The 16,922-nt window shown below is 37.0% G+C and overlaps 1 protein-coding gene across 3 annotated transcripts in view; it reads right to left on the bottom strand.

Moving 5' to 3' along the window:
- The window catches only part of Atp11c (ATPase phospholipid transporting 11C (ATP11C blood group)), a 197,029-nt gene that overhangs the window by 167,616 nt on the left and 12,491 nt on the right, over nt 1-16,922 (bottom strand). The window lies entirely within an intron of this gene.

Raw genomic sequence — 16,922 nt, 5'->3', positions numbered from 1 at the left:
CACATTACATGATTTGGGGAATTTTCTGCGATGTTTCTTTTGCAACAAATATTCTTTGAGGATTCACTCCATTGCTCAGCACTGTACTAGATGCTGGCACTAGCTAGAGTAGTGAGTAAATAAAAGCACACATGTACTTTTAGACCGTACTCCAGAGGATGAGGCAGTTATATGTACAATGTACCATGAGACCCTGCAAGACTGGATAGTCTAACCTCATCCGCAGTCAGAGACGATTTCCTTAAGGAAGTGATACTTGAGATTAGTTCTGAAGGAGAACTACTAAAATTATTTTCCTTAAGGAAGTGGTGCTTGAGATTAGAAATGGGGTCCTGAGGAGAGCACTCCACACAATGGGAGCAATATGTACAGTGGGAACAGCATGCAATAGGAAGGTAGCACCCTAAGGGAAAGGCAGAATGACTACAGTACTGAAGGTCACAGATATTAATAGGCCAATAGGGCCTGGCAGGCAAAGCAGAGTGTGAACTGCATTTTCAGTGTGAAGGGAGTCACTAGGCATTCATAATATGACTTAACGTATGTTTTGAGAATAATCAGCATAGTTGCTTTGCAGAAGTGCATTAACGAGTGGACCCAAAAAATATTCAGGAGACACAATCTTTGGAATTCATTAAAGAACTGGGTAGGATGGAATGAGAGAGAAGGAGGATTAAAGGCCAACTTCCATGCCTCCATAAAATGCTATGAAGTGATTTGCAGTGCTTTTTCAGCCTGACTTGAGTTTTTTCCTATGGTGCAGCATGAGAAGCAAAAAAAAAAAAAAAAAAAAAAAAAGGTATTTTATTTATGCCTGGAAAAAGACTAGGCTTATAAAAATACTTAAACAGTAGGATGATAGATCAAATGCTTCCTTTTGCCAAGAATGGAAAATTCCTTTACAGAGCATTATATATTAAGCTCAAAGTTAACCTAATTGTCTCCTTTTGCACTTGTGGAAACAAAGACTGACAGAGTTACTCATCTCATTCCACTGTATTCAGACTAAAGAAGCATCTTATTTTTAGCTCTCTAATGATATTATTCATTTTCTGTCTTGTATTTTCATTGTATATCTATCTTATCTCTCTAAAACTTAAGTTCCCTAATACAATATAATGATTATTACAAAACTGAAAACACCCAGAGATAGTATGCACTCCAACCTATGAAAGTTGGAGGTAGGAAAGTATTAGAGGAAAAAAAGGCAGAAAATTATTTTACTACATCTCATTAAACAAATAAGTTGTCCTAAAGCTAAGACAGAGGGAGTAAAAAAAGTTCTTATTATGTGTTGTCTAAATATATTGTTATAGATACGAGGTGTCCCCCCAAAAGCTCACGCATGAAAAAAATGCAAGAATTTTCAGAGAAATAATTAGGTGTAACTTAACCAGTAGATTAATTCACTGATAGAATTAATAGGGTGGTAATTGTAGGTAGGTAGGGTGTGGATGGAGGAAGTAGATTACTAGGTGTGTTAGTTTGGGGTTTATATTTTGTCCTTGGTGAGTAGAGCTCTCTTTCTACTTCCTGATTGCTGTGTCCTGAGCTACTTCCCTGTCAAATCTTTCCACCATGAAATTCTGCCTCACCTTTCGGGCCCAGAGTTATGGAGTTGGCTGACTATGGACTGAACCTCTGGAAACCATGAGCCAAAATAAACCTTTCTTCCTATTAGTGTTCTTGTATCGTTTAGTCATAGTGACAAAAAAGCTAACTGAAACATCTACTTAAAGCAGCACTCAAATATAATTAAATAAAATAGCAAAAAGTTGGAAATGTTACCTTCTATAACTAGTACTGCTAAGCAAGATTTGGATAATCAAGGATAAAGATGAAAACATTTCCACTATGTCTCCACATCCTTAAAACCACATTGACAATGGCCAAATGAAATTAACTAGAGTTCTAGAGCAGATTCACATCATAATTTCTAATCTAAGAAAAAATTCTAGGGAGGATCACAAGTTCAAAGTCAACCTCAGCACACTAGTAAGACTCTAAGAAACTCAGCAAGATCCTGTCTCTAAATAAAATATTAAAAAAGGGCTGGGGATGTGACTCAAAAGTTAAGCACCCCTGGGTTCAATCCTCAGTACCAAAAAAAAAAAAAAAAACATGTATGGCTAGGGGTTGTAGCTTAGTAGTACAGTGCTTGCCTTGCACATGTGTGAGACACTGGGCTCAATCCTCAGTACCACATAAAAATAAATAAAGTAAAGGTATTTTAAAAAAAGAAATAACCCTATATTTTAAAAAATACCAAGTATGTGCAACATTCTGAACTATAAGTGCAGACAGGTCTTAGTTATTTCCTTCTTCAGGATTTAAACTTACTGTCTATCAAAGAGCCAAGACAAAAGCACTCAGCTCAACATCCTGTACAGAGGCTTTGTCCAGGTCCTAGAATTATAACTCATTAATTTAGCATTCATTGTTTAAAGGTTTCTTGTTTTGCTTGCTTTAAGTGAAATTCTGACATAAAGAAGCTTGCCCTAGACTCTTTTCCTTCTTGCTGGCTAGAAGTTGAAAAACAAATGCTGAAGCCAGGTACAGTGGTGCACATCAATAATCCCAGTGACTTGGGAGGCCAAGACAAGAGGATCAAGTTCAAGGCCAACTCTAACAACTTAGCAAGAGCCTTCCTTCAAAAAAGGAGAGAGAGAAAAATACCAAGGTACACAGAATTAACCCACTTAGCCTGAAAACCTAGATGGCCTCATGGAATACAGGTTTCCCACTTGCCCTGGGCTATTACATGCCAGAAAAATAAACACATAATTTTTTTCTGGCCACTATATTTTGGAGCTCTTTGTTATATCAGTTTACCCTCTAACCTAACATCTTCCCCTATATTAGACTGTAAGGTAAAGGAGGGCAGAGATTTCTGCGTATAGGACCTGGCACAAATTAGGAAACTCTATAAATATGTGTGAATTGATTATAAGCAGACAATTGTTATTATCACCCTCCACACCACCAAATCACCTTCATGACTTCAAGAAATTGAGTTTACAAGATCCAAATTGTTCCCAAGACAGTGCTCCAGAAATTGCTATATCCCATCTTCCCCTTCCTCTACTGAGTGTGCCTTTCAGCCCTTTATCCTCCTTGCAGTTTCTTCAATGGGGGATTTTGCCCAACTCAAGGACTTTGTGAAAGCTGGTTCCAACATCTACTCCCAACTTCCTTTTCTGAACTAGTCCCTCATTCATCTCATCAGACAGAATTTCTCTGACCATCTCATCAAAACAGATCCTATTTCTGTTATTATCTCTTGAGTTCTGTTCATTTTACTCATAACATGTATGAAAATGAGTATCATGTTAATTTTTTAAATTGTAAATTAGATTATAAGCTCCATAAGGACTGAAACTATTTTTGTCTTTATTCGCCACTCAGATTTCTTTGCCTTACATAGTATCTGCCTGGTCCTAAAAAGCCAATAAAGATACTAGTTTGGATCTGGAATGTCCACCAAAGATCCATGTGTTTAAAACTTGGCACTGTTGAGAGAAACCCTTATGAGACAGAGCCTACTGGGAGGTCTTTGGGTCACCAGGGCTGTGCTCTCAAAGGGGATTGTGTGACTTCATTCTCCTCCTTTTCCACCTTTGCTTCCCAATCATGAGATGAGTGGTTTTGCTCCACCATGCACTCTGACCATGATATACTGCCTCCCCACAGGCCCAAAAGAAACTAAGTCAACAAAGCATGGACTATAACCTCTAAAACTGTAAGCCAAAATAAATCTTTTCCCTTAAGATGTTGACTATCTCGGGTACTTATAACAGTGATTATAAAGCTCACTCAACCAAGGGATAAATTAATAAACTGTACTAAATATTTTCATTGTTTGTGCTTCGTGTTTTGGGATAGACTTAACTTAAACTGTATGTACCACTACACAAATACAGTCTTCAAATGCCCTTGACTAAGAGTCTGACAATAATGTAAGTTTCTATTTAGGAGGCTATATAAATCAATGTACACACTGCCATGCTCTTAATTGCTTTCTTAGTAGAATTATCATTCTGCCTCTCCACTCCTTGTTTTTAGTTGCTAATAATTAGATAGAATTTTAGTGATTCCTACTGTTATATTGGACTAAAAGTAGTTTTTACCAACATGTCTCAGATGCAGGCTCATAAGGCATGCATGATTGAAAACAAATGATTACTATACTTTGAGGGCATGCCAACTGCCCTGCATGGACCTCAGACCCAGGACTAAATTTCGTCTGCTTTCTCAGGTCAAGGTCTCAGCTTATCAGTTTGATTCTAGATTATATAACCAGAGGTGGCCCTCTACAACTGTGTGGGCATCAGCCAAACTGGGCACTGTGGAACAGTCTAGGGGAAACGTAGTAACATAGATGTCAAATAATGTCATTTTTAAACAATATTTCCTTCTGTAGCTTCTCTGTGTCTGTGGTGGTAGATACACAAACCTACACATGGGATAAATCTGTGTATAATTAAATACATACTACATGCACAGACATATACACACAAATAAGTATGAAATGCATCAATGTCAATATCCTGGTTGTGACATTATACAACAGTTTTGTAAGATGTTATCATTGGGAGATACTGGGTACATAACATCTTTTTTGTACAATTGCATGCATATTTACAATTATTTCAATAAATATTTTTAAATGCTATTTCATCATAGAAACTCTAGGATGCTACAGAATTCAGCTGGTTACTTTTCCAAAGGAAGAAAAAAGCTGGGAAATGAAAGACAAGTAGTTGTGAATATGAAGCTTCACAGAAGAAAAGAATATTGCAATCTCTGAAAACATACATAATCTAAATCTACTTCAAATCACAATATCAAAGAGCAAATGATTGTTGCAGAATACCTAATTCAATACTTGCATTTTAAAGACCTGAAAAAAAAGAGTCTAAAAAATTAATTTTGGGGGCTGGGGATGTGGCTCAAGCGGTAGCATGCTCGCCTGGCATGCGTGCGGCCCGGGTTCAATCCTCAGCACCACATACCAACAAAGATGTTGTGTCCGCCGAGAACTAAAAAATAAATATTAAAAATATTCTCTCTCTCTCTCTCTCTCTCTCTCTCTCTCTAAAAAAAAATTAATTTTGTCAAGGGCTGGGGATGGAGTTTAGTAGTAAAGCATTTGCATAGCATGTGTGAGGCCTTGAGTTCGATCTCTAGCACCACCAGAAGAAAAAAAGTGTCAAACTTTAAAACTTCTTAGAGAAAAGAATTGAGAGACTAGCTTTCCAACTTTGGTACAGGGATGGACTGCTTGAAACAAGATACATAATGCACTAACCCTAAGTAAAGAGACCCCAAAATTTAACTACATTAAAATTAGAAACTTGTTTATGAAAACACACACACATTGGGCTGGGGATGTGGCTCAAGCGGTAGCACGCTCGCCTGGCATGCGTGCGACCCGGGTTCGATCCTCAGCACCACATACCAACAAAGATGTTGTGTCTGCCAAGAACTAAAAAATAAATAAATAAATATTTAAAAAAAGAAAAAACACACACACACACACACAGAACAATAACAAGCCACAAACATAGAGAAGATATTTTAAATATATATAAACAAAGGATTACTGTCCTAAGTATGAGACAGAGTTTTATAAACAATATGAGAAAGATAACCAACCCAAGAGAAAATAGTCAAGAGCTATATGAGCTATGTATGTTTCATGATGAGAAACATACATAGCTCATATAGAGATGAGTAAATCAAATTCCATACATGTCTAATTTTGTCAAAAGGAACCCAAATATTATAACTATAATGCTCTAATAAAAGAAAAATATGCAGATATGCTTAACCTTCATTAATAATCAAAATATGAATTAAGATCAGAGTGAAATAAAATTTCATACACAATAGGCAAAGAAAAGTCAAACAATATCAAATGTTTCAAAAACATGGAGCAACAGAAACTCATACATTGCTAGTGGGAGAGTACTGGTACAACTACGTTGGAGAACAAACTTTATCTCTTCTTATAAAATTGTGTATTTCAAAAAATGTATCATTACAATGTGTATGAGACATCCTATATATATGCTTGCCTATATATTTTATATAACACACACACACGCACACAAAGTGCATGTGTGTATATTTTTTTTTAATCCCTAGCAAAGTGTGTGTGTGTGTGCATCCTGTACACAAGCACAGGAGTGAGGGAAACCTTCAAATACACATACACCAAAAGACATATACTTTTCAAACAGCACTGATCGTAACTGGAAAAAAAAACCTTCAAACAACTGGTCTATCAAAAGCAGAAAGAAGCACCTGCCTTGTATGCATGAGGCCCTGGGTTTAATCTTATTTTATTCACAAAGTGGAATATTATTCAGTTGTGACAATAAGTGACTTACAGGTATATAAAACCTTATAAAGAATTCTAGGACACTGCTGCATCGATGTTCATAGCAGCACAATTCACGATAGCAAGATTGTGGAACCAACCTAGATGCCCTTCAATAGATGAATGGATAAAAAAAAAATGTGGCATTTATACACAATGGAGTATTACTCTGCATTAAGAAACGACAAAATCATAGAATTTGGAGGGAAATGGATGGCATTAGAGCAGATTATGCTAAGTGAAGCTAGTCAATCGTTAAAAAACAAATACCAAATGACCTCTTTGATATAAGGGGAGTAAACAAGGACAGGGTAGGGACGAAGAGCTTGAGAAGAAGATTTACATTAAACAGGGATGAGAGGTGGGAGGGAAAGGGAGTGAGAGAATGATATATAAGAGGAAAGGAGGGGTAAGACAAGATAATACAAATGGAAGAAATGATTTACAGTAGAAGGGGTAGAGAGAGAAAAGGGGAGGGGAGGGGGGATAGTAGAGAATAGGACTGACAGCAGAATACATCAGACACTAGAAAAGCAATATGTCAATCAATGGAAGGGTAACTGATGTGATACAGCAATCTGTATACGGGGTAAAGTTGGGAGTTCATAACCCACTTGAATCAAACCGTGAAAGATGATGTATTAAGAATTGTGTAATGTTTTGAACGACCAACAATAATAAATAAATAAATAAATAAATAAATAAATAAATAAATAAATAAATAAATAAAAACAACGCATCAAAAAAAAAAAAGAATTCTAGGGGGCTGAGGATGTGGTTCAAGCGGTAGCGCACTCGCCTGGCATGCGTGCGGCCCAGGTTCGATCCTCAGCACCACATACAAAGATGTTGTGTCCGCAGAAAACTAAAAAATAAATATTAAAAAATTCTCTCTCTCTCTTTAAAAAAAATAATTCTAGGAATATAATGAGTAAAAATAAAGCAATATGTAAGCCATTTGTATAAAGCTCAAAGTAAGAAAATTAAGGGCTGGGGATGTGGCTCAAGCGGTAGCGCGCTCGCCTGCCATGCGTGCGGCCCGGGTTCGATCCTCACCACCACATACCAACAAAAATGTTGTGTCCGCTGAGAACTAAAAAATAAATATTAAAAATTCTCTCTCTCTCTCCTCTCTCACTCTCTCTTAAAAAAAAAAAAAAGAATCCTCTGAAACCATGAGCTCCAAATAAACTTTAAAAAAAAAAAAGTAAGAAAATTAAAAACATTATCTAGATTGCATATCAATGTGTTCATGTGACTTTTTAAAGCAAAAGAATAATTATAACAGAAATAAAGTTAATGGTTACAAGGTGAGATGGTGGCAGGGAGATAAGAAAAAAGCACACAGAATTGAGTTGTTAATGTTTTAATTTTCTAGTTGGGTAGTAGGTACACAGGTATTCATTTTATTATTATGCATTATATATATTCTACATGCACTAAATATTACATTTTTAAAATGTGGCTTTTTAAAAATGGTAGTAATGGGGCTGGGGTTATAGCTCAGGGTAGAGCACTTGCCTCGCACATGTGAGTCACTGGGTTCCATCCTCAGAAATACATTAAAATAAATGAAGTAAAAATATCGTATTCATCTTAAAAAACAATCTTGAATAAAAAATGGTAGTGATTTTCCCCAGGCTGTAGTGCCAGTTAGTAGAGGCCCCATAATAAAGCATCCAATTTCATACCTCCAAAAGCTTCCATTAAAAAGCACATATTAGGAACTAAACAGACATTTGCTAATGCAGCATGAATTTCATAATTATTTAACATTATTAATTCTAAACATGGGTCCTATAAATCCTTTATAAGTCATCTGATCTGATTACACTTGATTTTATTTTGATTACTGCCCTCATTAGTACCTTTGATAAAAATACATTTGAATTTATATATGAATATTTTAATTGCACTACCTTACTTTTTAAAACAAGGAAATATATTCTACTGATAATTTTCAACAGGGTTCTAGGCCTAGCATAAGTTAACAAATGACTTATTTTAGGGTTTGGTTTTATTGTTTGTTTTGTTGTTAGTACTGGGGATTTAATCCAGAGGCACTATCACTGAGTTACACACCCAGCCCCTTCACTTTTCATTTTGAGACAGGGCCTTGCTCCAGTGTCAAGGCTAGTCTCCAATTTGCAATCCTCCTGCCTTACCCTTCTTATTTGGTGGGATTATTGGCATGCACTATCATGCCCAGCAGTTAACAACTTTTAAAACAGATTTTTAAAGCCAGGTGCAGTGACACACACTTGTAATCCCAGAGGCTTGGGCTGCTGAGTAGGAGGATCTGCGAGTTCAAAGTCAGCCTCAGCAACTTAGTGAGGCTCTAAGCAACTCAGGGAGACTATGTCTCAAAATAAAAAACAAAAAGGGCTGGAGATGTGGCTAAGTGGTTAAGCACCTCTGGGTTTAAGCCCTGCTACAAAAATAAAATAAAAATAAAACATTTTATTTACAGAATTCGCTATGGTTGTTATCCTTTGGCTGATAAATGACTATAATAAACATGGCATTCATTTGCAGGGAAATGGATGGCATTAGAGCAGATTATGCTATGTGAAGTTTGCCAATCCCCAAAAAAAAAAACAAACGCCGAATGTCTTCTCTGATATAAGGGAGGTGACTCAAAAAGAAGTAGGGAGGAAGAGCATGAGAAGAAAATTACCTCTAGATAGGGAAGAGAGGTGGGAGGGAAAGGGAAGGAAAAGGGGAATTGCATGGAAGAGGGAAGGAGACCCCCTTCATTATACAGAATACAGGTATGACGATGTGAGGAGAAAAAAAATAAGTGGGTCACATTAGATTGGGTAGAAAGAAGTGATGGGAGGGGAGGGGGGGGAAGGGGGGAATGGAAGGACAGCAGAATAAAATAGACATTATTATTATTGCTGTGGGTATATACGTGACTACATGATCAATGTAATTCTGCAACCTGTACACTCAGAAAAATGAGAAATTATATCCCATCTGATTCAAATGTATAATATGTCAAGATCATTGTACTGTCATGTGTAACTAATTAAAACAAATAAAAAAACCATGGCATTCAATTCCATTCAACCAAATTACTACTGGTTCTCAAGTAGGTATACACAAACACATACAAATTGTCTACTTACTGTTGTCTACTGCCTCCTAGCAGCTGTCACTCAGTCAAATGTACCATTCTATAACTATGTTCATGAGTGGAGTTAAGTAAGAGTGCTTTTGGGAATAGTAACAGATAGCCACTAGCAAATGAAACAGTATTGCACCCCAGAAAATCTGCTCATAATATTCTAACATCAAAAACAAAAATTATCTCCTCTATTAATGCTGTTAGCTAAGTAGGTAACATAATCAGGGTACTGACAAACACATGGGTCTATATTTGATCCTCAATCATTCATGCCAGTGTGAGCTAAGAAATACAACCACTACTAAAAGCACCTGAACAAGCTGGACACAGTGGTACACACCTGTAATCCTAGCAACTTGGGAGACTGAGGCAGAAGGAACACAAGTTCAAAGTTCAGCAACTTAGTGAGACTCTGTCTCAAAATAAAAATAAAAAGGACTAGTGATATAGATCAGTGGCATAACACCACTGAGTTCAATCTCCAGTATCTTAAAAAAAAAAAAAAAAAAGCTCACTGTTATGGTTTAGATATGAGGTGTCCCCCAAAAGCTCATATGTAAGATAATGCAAGAAATCTTAGAGATAAAATGATTGTTAAAGAGATTTAACCTAATCAGTACACTAATCCCCTGACTAGGATTAATTGGGTAGTAACTATAGGATGGGTAAGGTTAAAGGAGGTAGGTCTCTGGGGGCTTGCCTTTGGGGTTTATATTTTGTCCTTGTTGAGCAGAGCTCTCCCTCTACTTCCTGGGGTGATATCCTGAGCCACTTCCCATGGCCACACTCTTCCACCATGTTCTGTCTCACTTTGAGCACTGAAGAATGAAGCTGGCTGTCTGTGGACTGAGAACTATGAAACTGTGAGCATCCAAATAAACTTCTCATTCTCTAATTGTCCTTCTCAGGTCTTTTTGGACATGGCAGTGAAAAAGCTGACTAAAGCATTCATTAACAGAACTTCCTTAAATTTGTCATTGTTCACATCCAAAGTATAGATAATTCAATTCAAACTCATTATTATTAATAGGGAAACAAATTTGGGGAAGAGTATTCGCACATAGGAAATCAAGAGTTGCAGACCTCTGCTGGGCATGATGCATGCCTATAATCGCAGCAGCTCTGAAGGCTGAGGCAGGAAGATCACGAGCTCAAAGCCAACCTCAACAAAAGTGAGGCTCTAAGCAACTCAGTGAGATCCTATCGCTAAATAAAACACAAAATAGGACTAGGGAATGTGGCTCAATGGTTGAGTGCCCCTGAGTTCAATCCCCAATACTCTCCAAAAAAAGTTGGAAACCTGAAAAGTAAATAGATGCACAACTCAATAGAAAACCGTCCAAAAACCCACTCCTAGATTGTAAAACCTAAATACATAGTACAGAAAGAATTTAGATATACATCACCCAGGAGCCCTTGTAACTCAGATAAGGAAACTGTGGACATAGGTAAAAGAGCTAAGTCTAGAATTCCATATTTCTTCATTACATACATCTTAACTTCCATTCTCTAAATATTATTGGGCAAGCTACTTATCCTTTCTCACAGCTATAGTGAAGAGACTAAATGACCACTAAATGGCTTTTAAGGTCTTTTATCAATTCTAGGACTCACTATGCAAGCCCTTCATTTTACACAAATACAGATGTTAACAAACTATAGATATTTATTGTAAGCTTTTCCATTCCTGATCTATAGACACTTTACATTTAATTATTCATCTTCACATAATCCTAAAACATAAGTGTGATAGTTAATTTTTATACTTGACTGGGCCACAGAATACCCAGATATTTGGCCAAGAATTAGCCTGGATGTGTCTTTGAGGTTGTTTCTGCATGAAATGAACATCTGACTTAGTACACTGAGCAAAGGAAATAACCTTCTGTACTGTGGGTGGGCCTCGTCTAATCAGTTGAAGACCCAAATAGCCCTTCCTTAGAGTAAGGAAGAACTCTTCTTGTCTGATCACCTTCAACATGGGACACTGATTCTTTTTTCCTGCCTTTAGAACTGCACTGAAACAGTGGCTTTTCCTGGGCCTTGAGCCTTTTGCCTTCAGACTAGAACTTACACCACTGGCTTTCATGTGTCACTAGCTTGCCAACTCAGATCTTGGGTCTTGTCAGCCTGCATCATTCTGTGAACCACTTCTTTATAATATATCTTTTTCTATATATATGTATACTTCCTGTTGGTTATATTTTTCTGCAGAATCCTAACTAATGCAATAAGAAAATGCACATAGTGAACTGATGCTTGTAAAGCCTATAGAACATTTCCTGGAAATTACCACTCTCATTTTTGCTGTTTTAATAATAGTAAGAAGACAAAAGAGGGGCTGGGGATGTGGCTCAAGCGGTAGCGCGCTCGCCTGACATGCGTGCGGCCCGGGTTTGATCCTCAGCACCACATACCAACAAAGATGTTGTGTCCGCCGAGAACTAAACAATAAAACATCAAAAATTCTCTCTCTCTCTCTCTCTCCTCTCTCTCTCCTCTCTCACTCTTTAAAAAAAAAAAAAAAAGAAGAAGACAAAAGAAAGACAATTTACAACCAAAACGATTCCATAAACATGCAACATACCAAGGAAACCATGGATCAGCAATTCAAGGCAAACTGATTGAAATAATTTCTGTACACAGACATCCTAACAAAAGACAAATACCTACATTGGAGGTAAAATGATCAAAAGAATTAAAAAGGACACTTACTTTGGGGCAGGGTATGTAGTTCAGTGGCAGAGTACTTACCTAGTGTGTGCAAGGCTGTGGGTTCAATTACAAGCAATGTAAAGAAAAAAAAAAAAGCAAAGTATGGTGAGGCATACCTATAATCCCAGCTACTTGGGAGGCTAAAGCACCAGAATCCTAAGTTTGAGGACACCCAGAAAATGTGGTGAGAACCTGTCTCAAATTTTTTAAAGGGTTGAGCACTCAGTAGTAGAGCTCTTGCCTAACATACAATGAAAAGCCCTGGGGTTCAATCCCCAGTTCCCCCCCCCTCATTTTTCAAAATGTTATCCATGTAAATTAAACTAAGATTATTTTCTTCTTTGTGTAATAAGGACTCAAGCAAGACAATATTATCATTTCTGAATATCTACCCTCCATTACAATTACAATAAAATGGGGCTGGGGTTGTGGTTCATTGGTAGTGGACTTGCTTACCACATGTGAGGCACTGGGTGTGATCAGTAATAAATAAATAAATAAATAAATAAATAAATAAACAAACAAACAAACAAACAACAATAAAGTCACAAACCTATTAAAAGCACTCACACTTCAATAAAGGTGTTTTTAAAAAATTATAAACAAATATCTGCAAAAATCATCTAAATTTATAAAATGTTTCAAACGGATTAGCAAAATGAAAAAAAATAATCACCCCATTTAGTATTTATAATGAAGTGAATACTTTTAAAATATTATAGCAAAATGCTCAAGAAAGTGAATGTTATAAGTGTAGAACCATTGTGATACTCATAAATATAAAAAACTATTCATTAACTACAACAGAGAATATTAAATACCTAAAATGATAAAAAAAGAAATTGTTATATACATTAAAAAACATAGCATTAGCACCTGGAGGAAAATGTTTTTCTAAAGTACAAATAAAGATAGTTTTTAAATGAAAAACACAGTGATAACTATGGACTGGACAATGTGATCTCTCAAACAAGCTCTACAAGTCTATGATTACAAATGGCAACTATGATTAGAAATATATAAAATAGGAGTCCTATTTAATTCATTTGGCAAACATTTATTGAACATAGCATAAGTCCGGCATTAGGTATTAGGAATATAGCAATGAGCAAAAATAGTCACATTTTTTACCTTCATGGAACTTACCAAGTAGAGGAAAGATAGACATTGAATAAGTTAACAAATATACAAAATATAAAGCCAATTGCAAAAAGATTTATTAAAAGTTTTATATGAGGGGCTGGGGTTGTGGCTCAGTAGTAGAGTACTCACCTAGCATGCATGAGGCACTGGTTTGATCCTCAGTACCACATAAAATAATAAAGACATAGTGTCCACCTAAAACTAAAAAATAGATATTTAATTAAAAAAATTAAGCTTTATATGAGAACCTTGGAATGAGGCATTGTCTGAGGGAAGAATCAGCTTCCTTGGGGGAAGTGATTAAGCTGAGTTCTGAGAAATAAATAAGATTGGAGGCAACTGACAATAGCAGAAAAGTATACCAGGCAAGAGGAATGATATATACCAAAGATTCTGTGGTGGATGGAACACCAAAAAAGTGATGAAGATTTATTGCAAAAAAGAAAAATCCACACAATATCAATATGGAATCACAAAAACCCACAAATAGTCAAAAACAATCTGAAAAACAATAAAGTTTGAGGTCTCACCTCCGATTTCAAAAACATATTACAAAATAATAATGTAATCAAACCAGACATGGTGGTGCACACTTGTAATCCCAGCAACTCAGGATGATCCCAAGTTTAAGGCCAGACTCAGCAACATAGCCAGATCCTTAGCAAGATACTGTGCTGAAATATTTTTTTTAATAAAAAAAGGGCTGGGATATAGCTTACTGGTAGAACACCCTAAGTGTGTTCTAAGTTCAATTCCCAGTACTGGAAAAAACATATATATGTAATCAAAACCATATGGTACTGGCATAAAGACAGACATACAAACCAATAGAATAGGGAGTCCAGACATAAACCCTCACTGTTATGATCAAATGATCTCTAACAAGGGTCCAGATCACTCAGTGAGGAGAGTCTTTTCACCTAATGGTGCTGCGAAAACTGTGTACTACATACAAGACAGACAATGAAGGTGAACTGTTACCTTACACCATATAAAAATTTTAAATCAAAATGGATTAAAGACCTAAAACTATAAAAGTCCTCAAAGAAAACCTAAGGGAAGGGCTGGCATTATAGCTCAGTGGTAGAGTGTAAGCTCAGCATGCACAAGGCCCCAGGTTCAATCCTCTTCAATGAAAGAAAAAAAAAACGTAAGTGGAAAATCTTCATATTTAGATTTGAAAATAATTTCATGGACAAGACACTAAAAGCACAGGCAAAGACAAATGGGACTACATCAAACTTTGCTACTACTGCTCATCTAAGGAAACAATCACAGAGTAAAAAGGCAGCCTATGGAACACAAGAAAATACTTGCAAATCATGCAACAACCATCAAATGCTTTTAATAAATGGGCAAAGAACTAGAGTAGACATTCTTCAGAAGATGATATACAGCTGGACATGGTGGTGCATGCTTATAATCCCAGTGGCTTGGGAGGCTGAGGCAGGAGGATCACAAGTTCAAAGGCAGCCTCAGCCACTTAGTGATGCCCTAAATAACTTAGTGAGATCCTGTCTCAAAATTAAAAGTAAAATATATAGCTCAGTGGTTAAGTGCTTCTGTGTTCAATCCCCAGTACTGGGGGGGAGGGGAGATGAAATCAAAACCACAGACAGTTATCATGTCACACCCATTAAGATAACTACCATAAAAAATAATAACAGCTGGGCATGGTGGCACACAACTGTAATCCCAGCAAATCAGGATGCTAAGGAGAAGGACTGAAAGTTTGAGGCCAGCATGGGCAACTTAGCAAGACTCTGATCAAAGTAAAATAAATAAAAAAAGATCTGGGAGCCAGGCACAGTGGCACATACCTATAATCTCAGCAGTTTGGGAGGCTGAGGCAGGAGGATCCTGAGTTCAAAGCCAGGCTCAGCAACAACAAGGTGGTAAGCAACTCAGTGAGACCCTGTCTCTAACTAAAATACAAAATAGGGCTGGGGATGTGGTTCAGTGGTCGAGTGACCCTGAGTTCAATCCTTGGTACAAAAATAAATAAATAAATAAATAAAGATCTGAGATGATGCAGCTCAGTGATATAGCACCCCTGAGTTCAAGCCCCAATACCACAAACTATAATAACAGTGATGATGATGATGACCATTGACAAGTGTTGGTGAAGATGTGGACAAACTAAAATCCACAGGGGTGGGAAGGATGGTTGAATGAGACAGATATTATTACCCTATATACATGTATGATCACACAAATAGTGTGACTCTGCATTGTGTACAGCCAGAGAAATGAGAAGTTGTGCTCCATTTGTGTATAATAAGTTAAAATACATTCTACTGTCATGTACTAATTATTAGAACAAATTTTAAAAATGGCAAATTTTATGTTATATAAATTATATCTCAATGTTTAAAAGCAAATTTTACAAAGTAAGGATGAGTCAGGCGTGGTGACACACATCTATATTCCCAGCGGCTGAGAGGCTAAGACAGAAGGATCTTGAGTTCAAAGCCAGCCTCAGCAAAATGTGAGGCACTAAACAACTCAATGAGACCCTGTCTCTAAATAAACTACGAAGTAGGGCTGGAAATGTGGCTCAGTAGCCAAGTGCCCCTGAGTTCAATCCTTGTTACCTTCCCCACCCCTCCCGCAAAAAAAGTAAGGAGGAGTAAGAGTGATACCAGCAAGGTCTTTATTCAGAGAGCAGTGGAGAGTTACTGAAGACCCTCAGGTATGCCTTTATAAAAGATCCATCTCAGGCTGGGATGCAGCTCAGCAGCAAAGTGTTTGCCTCACAAAGCCCTGGGTACAATCCCCAGTTCCAAAAAGGAGGGAAAAAAAAAGAACCCTACAAAAAACAACGATTTAAAAAAAACTTAAAAAAAAAAAAAAAAGATCCCTCTGGTCTTGTGTGCAAGACAAATTAGAGAGCACAGGAGTAAACAAGATCAGTTATTGCAATGGTCCAGGCAATAGTAGCACCTTGGACTTGGATGGTAGAAGGGGTGGTAATGAAGAGATTTGAGAGGACATTCAAATATAGAAACTACTGGATATGTTGAGAGATTGGACATTTGGGGTGAAAGGAAAAAGGACTATTAAGGATTACTGGTAGGTATCTAGCTTCTACTACTAAGTAGGGGACAGTGCCATTCATGGAAATGGGAAAGACTAGAGGAGAAACAAATATGAAAGAAATATCAATGACTTAGACTGGAGTGGCAGTTGTGATGATAAAGTGGCATCAGTTGGGCATGGTGATGCATTGGTTATGAGGGAATAAGATGCAATTCACATTCTGGTAATTCAGAATAATGTTCTCAGGTCTGGAACCTATATATATATGTTAAAAAAAAAAAAAAAAAAAAAGACCGCAGAGGGACTGGGGTTGTGGCTCAGAGGCAGAGCGCTTGCCTAGTACATGTGAGGCCCTGGGTTTGATCCCCAGCACCACCTGTAAATAAAGAAAATAAACATATTGTGTCGAAATACAACTATATATATAAGACCACAGAGAACTCTTTCTGCCATATGAGGATGCAAGAGGTCAGTCATCTGCAACCCATAGAGAGCACTCGCCAAACCTGACCA

Source organism: Ictidomys tridecemlineatus, chromosome X (genome assembly GCF_052094955.1).
Source record: "Ictidomys tridecemlineatus isolate mIctTri1 chromosome X, mIctTri1.hap1, whole genome shotgun sequence".
Taxonomy (NCBI): domain Eukaryota; kingdom Metazoa; phylum Chordata; class Mammalia; order Rodentia; family Sciuridae; genus Ictidomys; species Ictidomys tridecemlineatus.
This window is presented reverse-complemented; position numbering and strand designations above follow the sequence as displayed.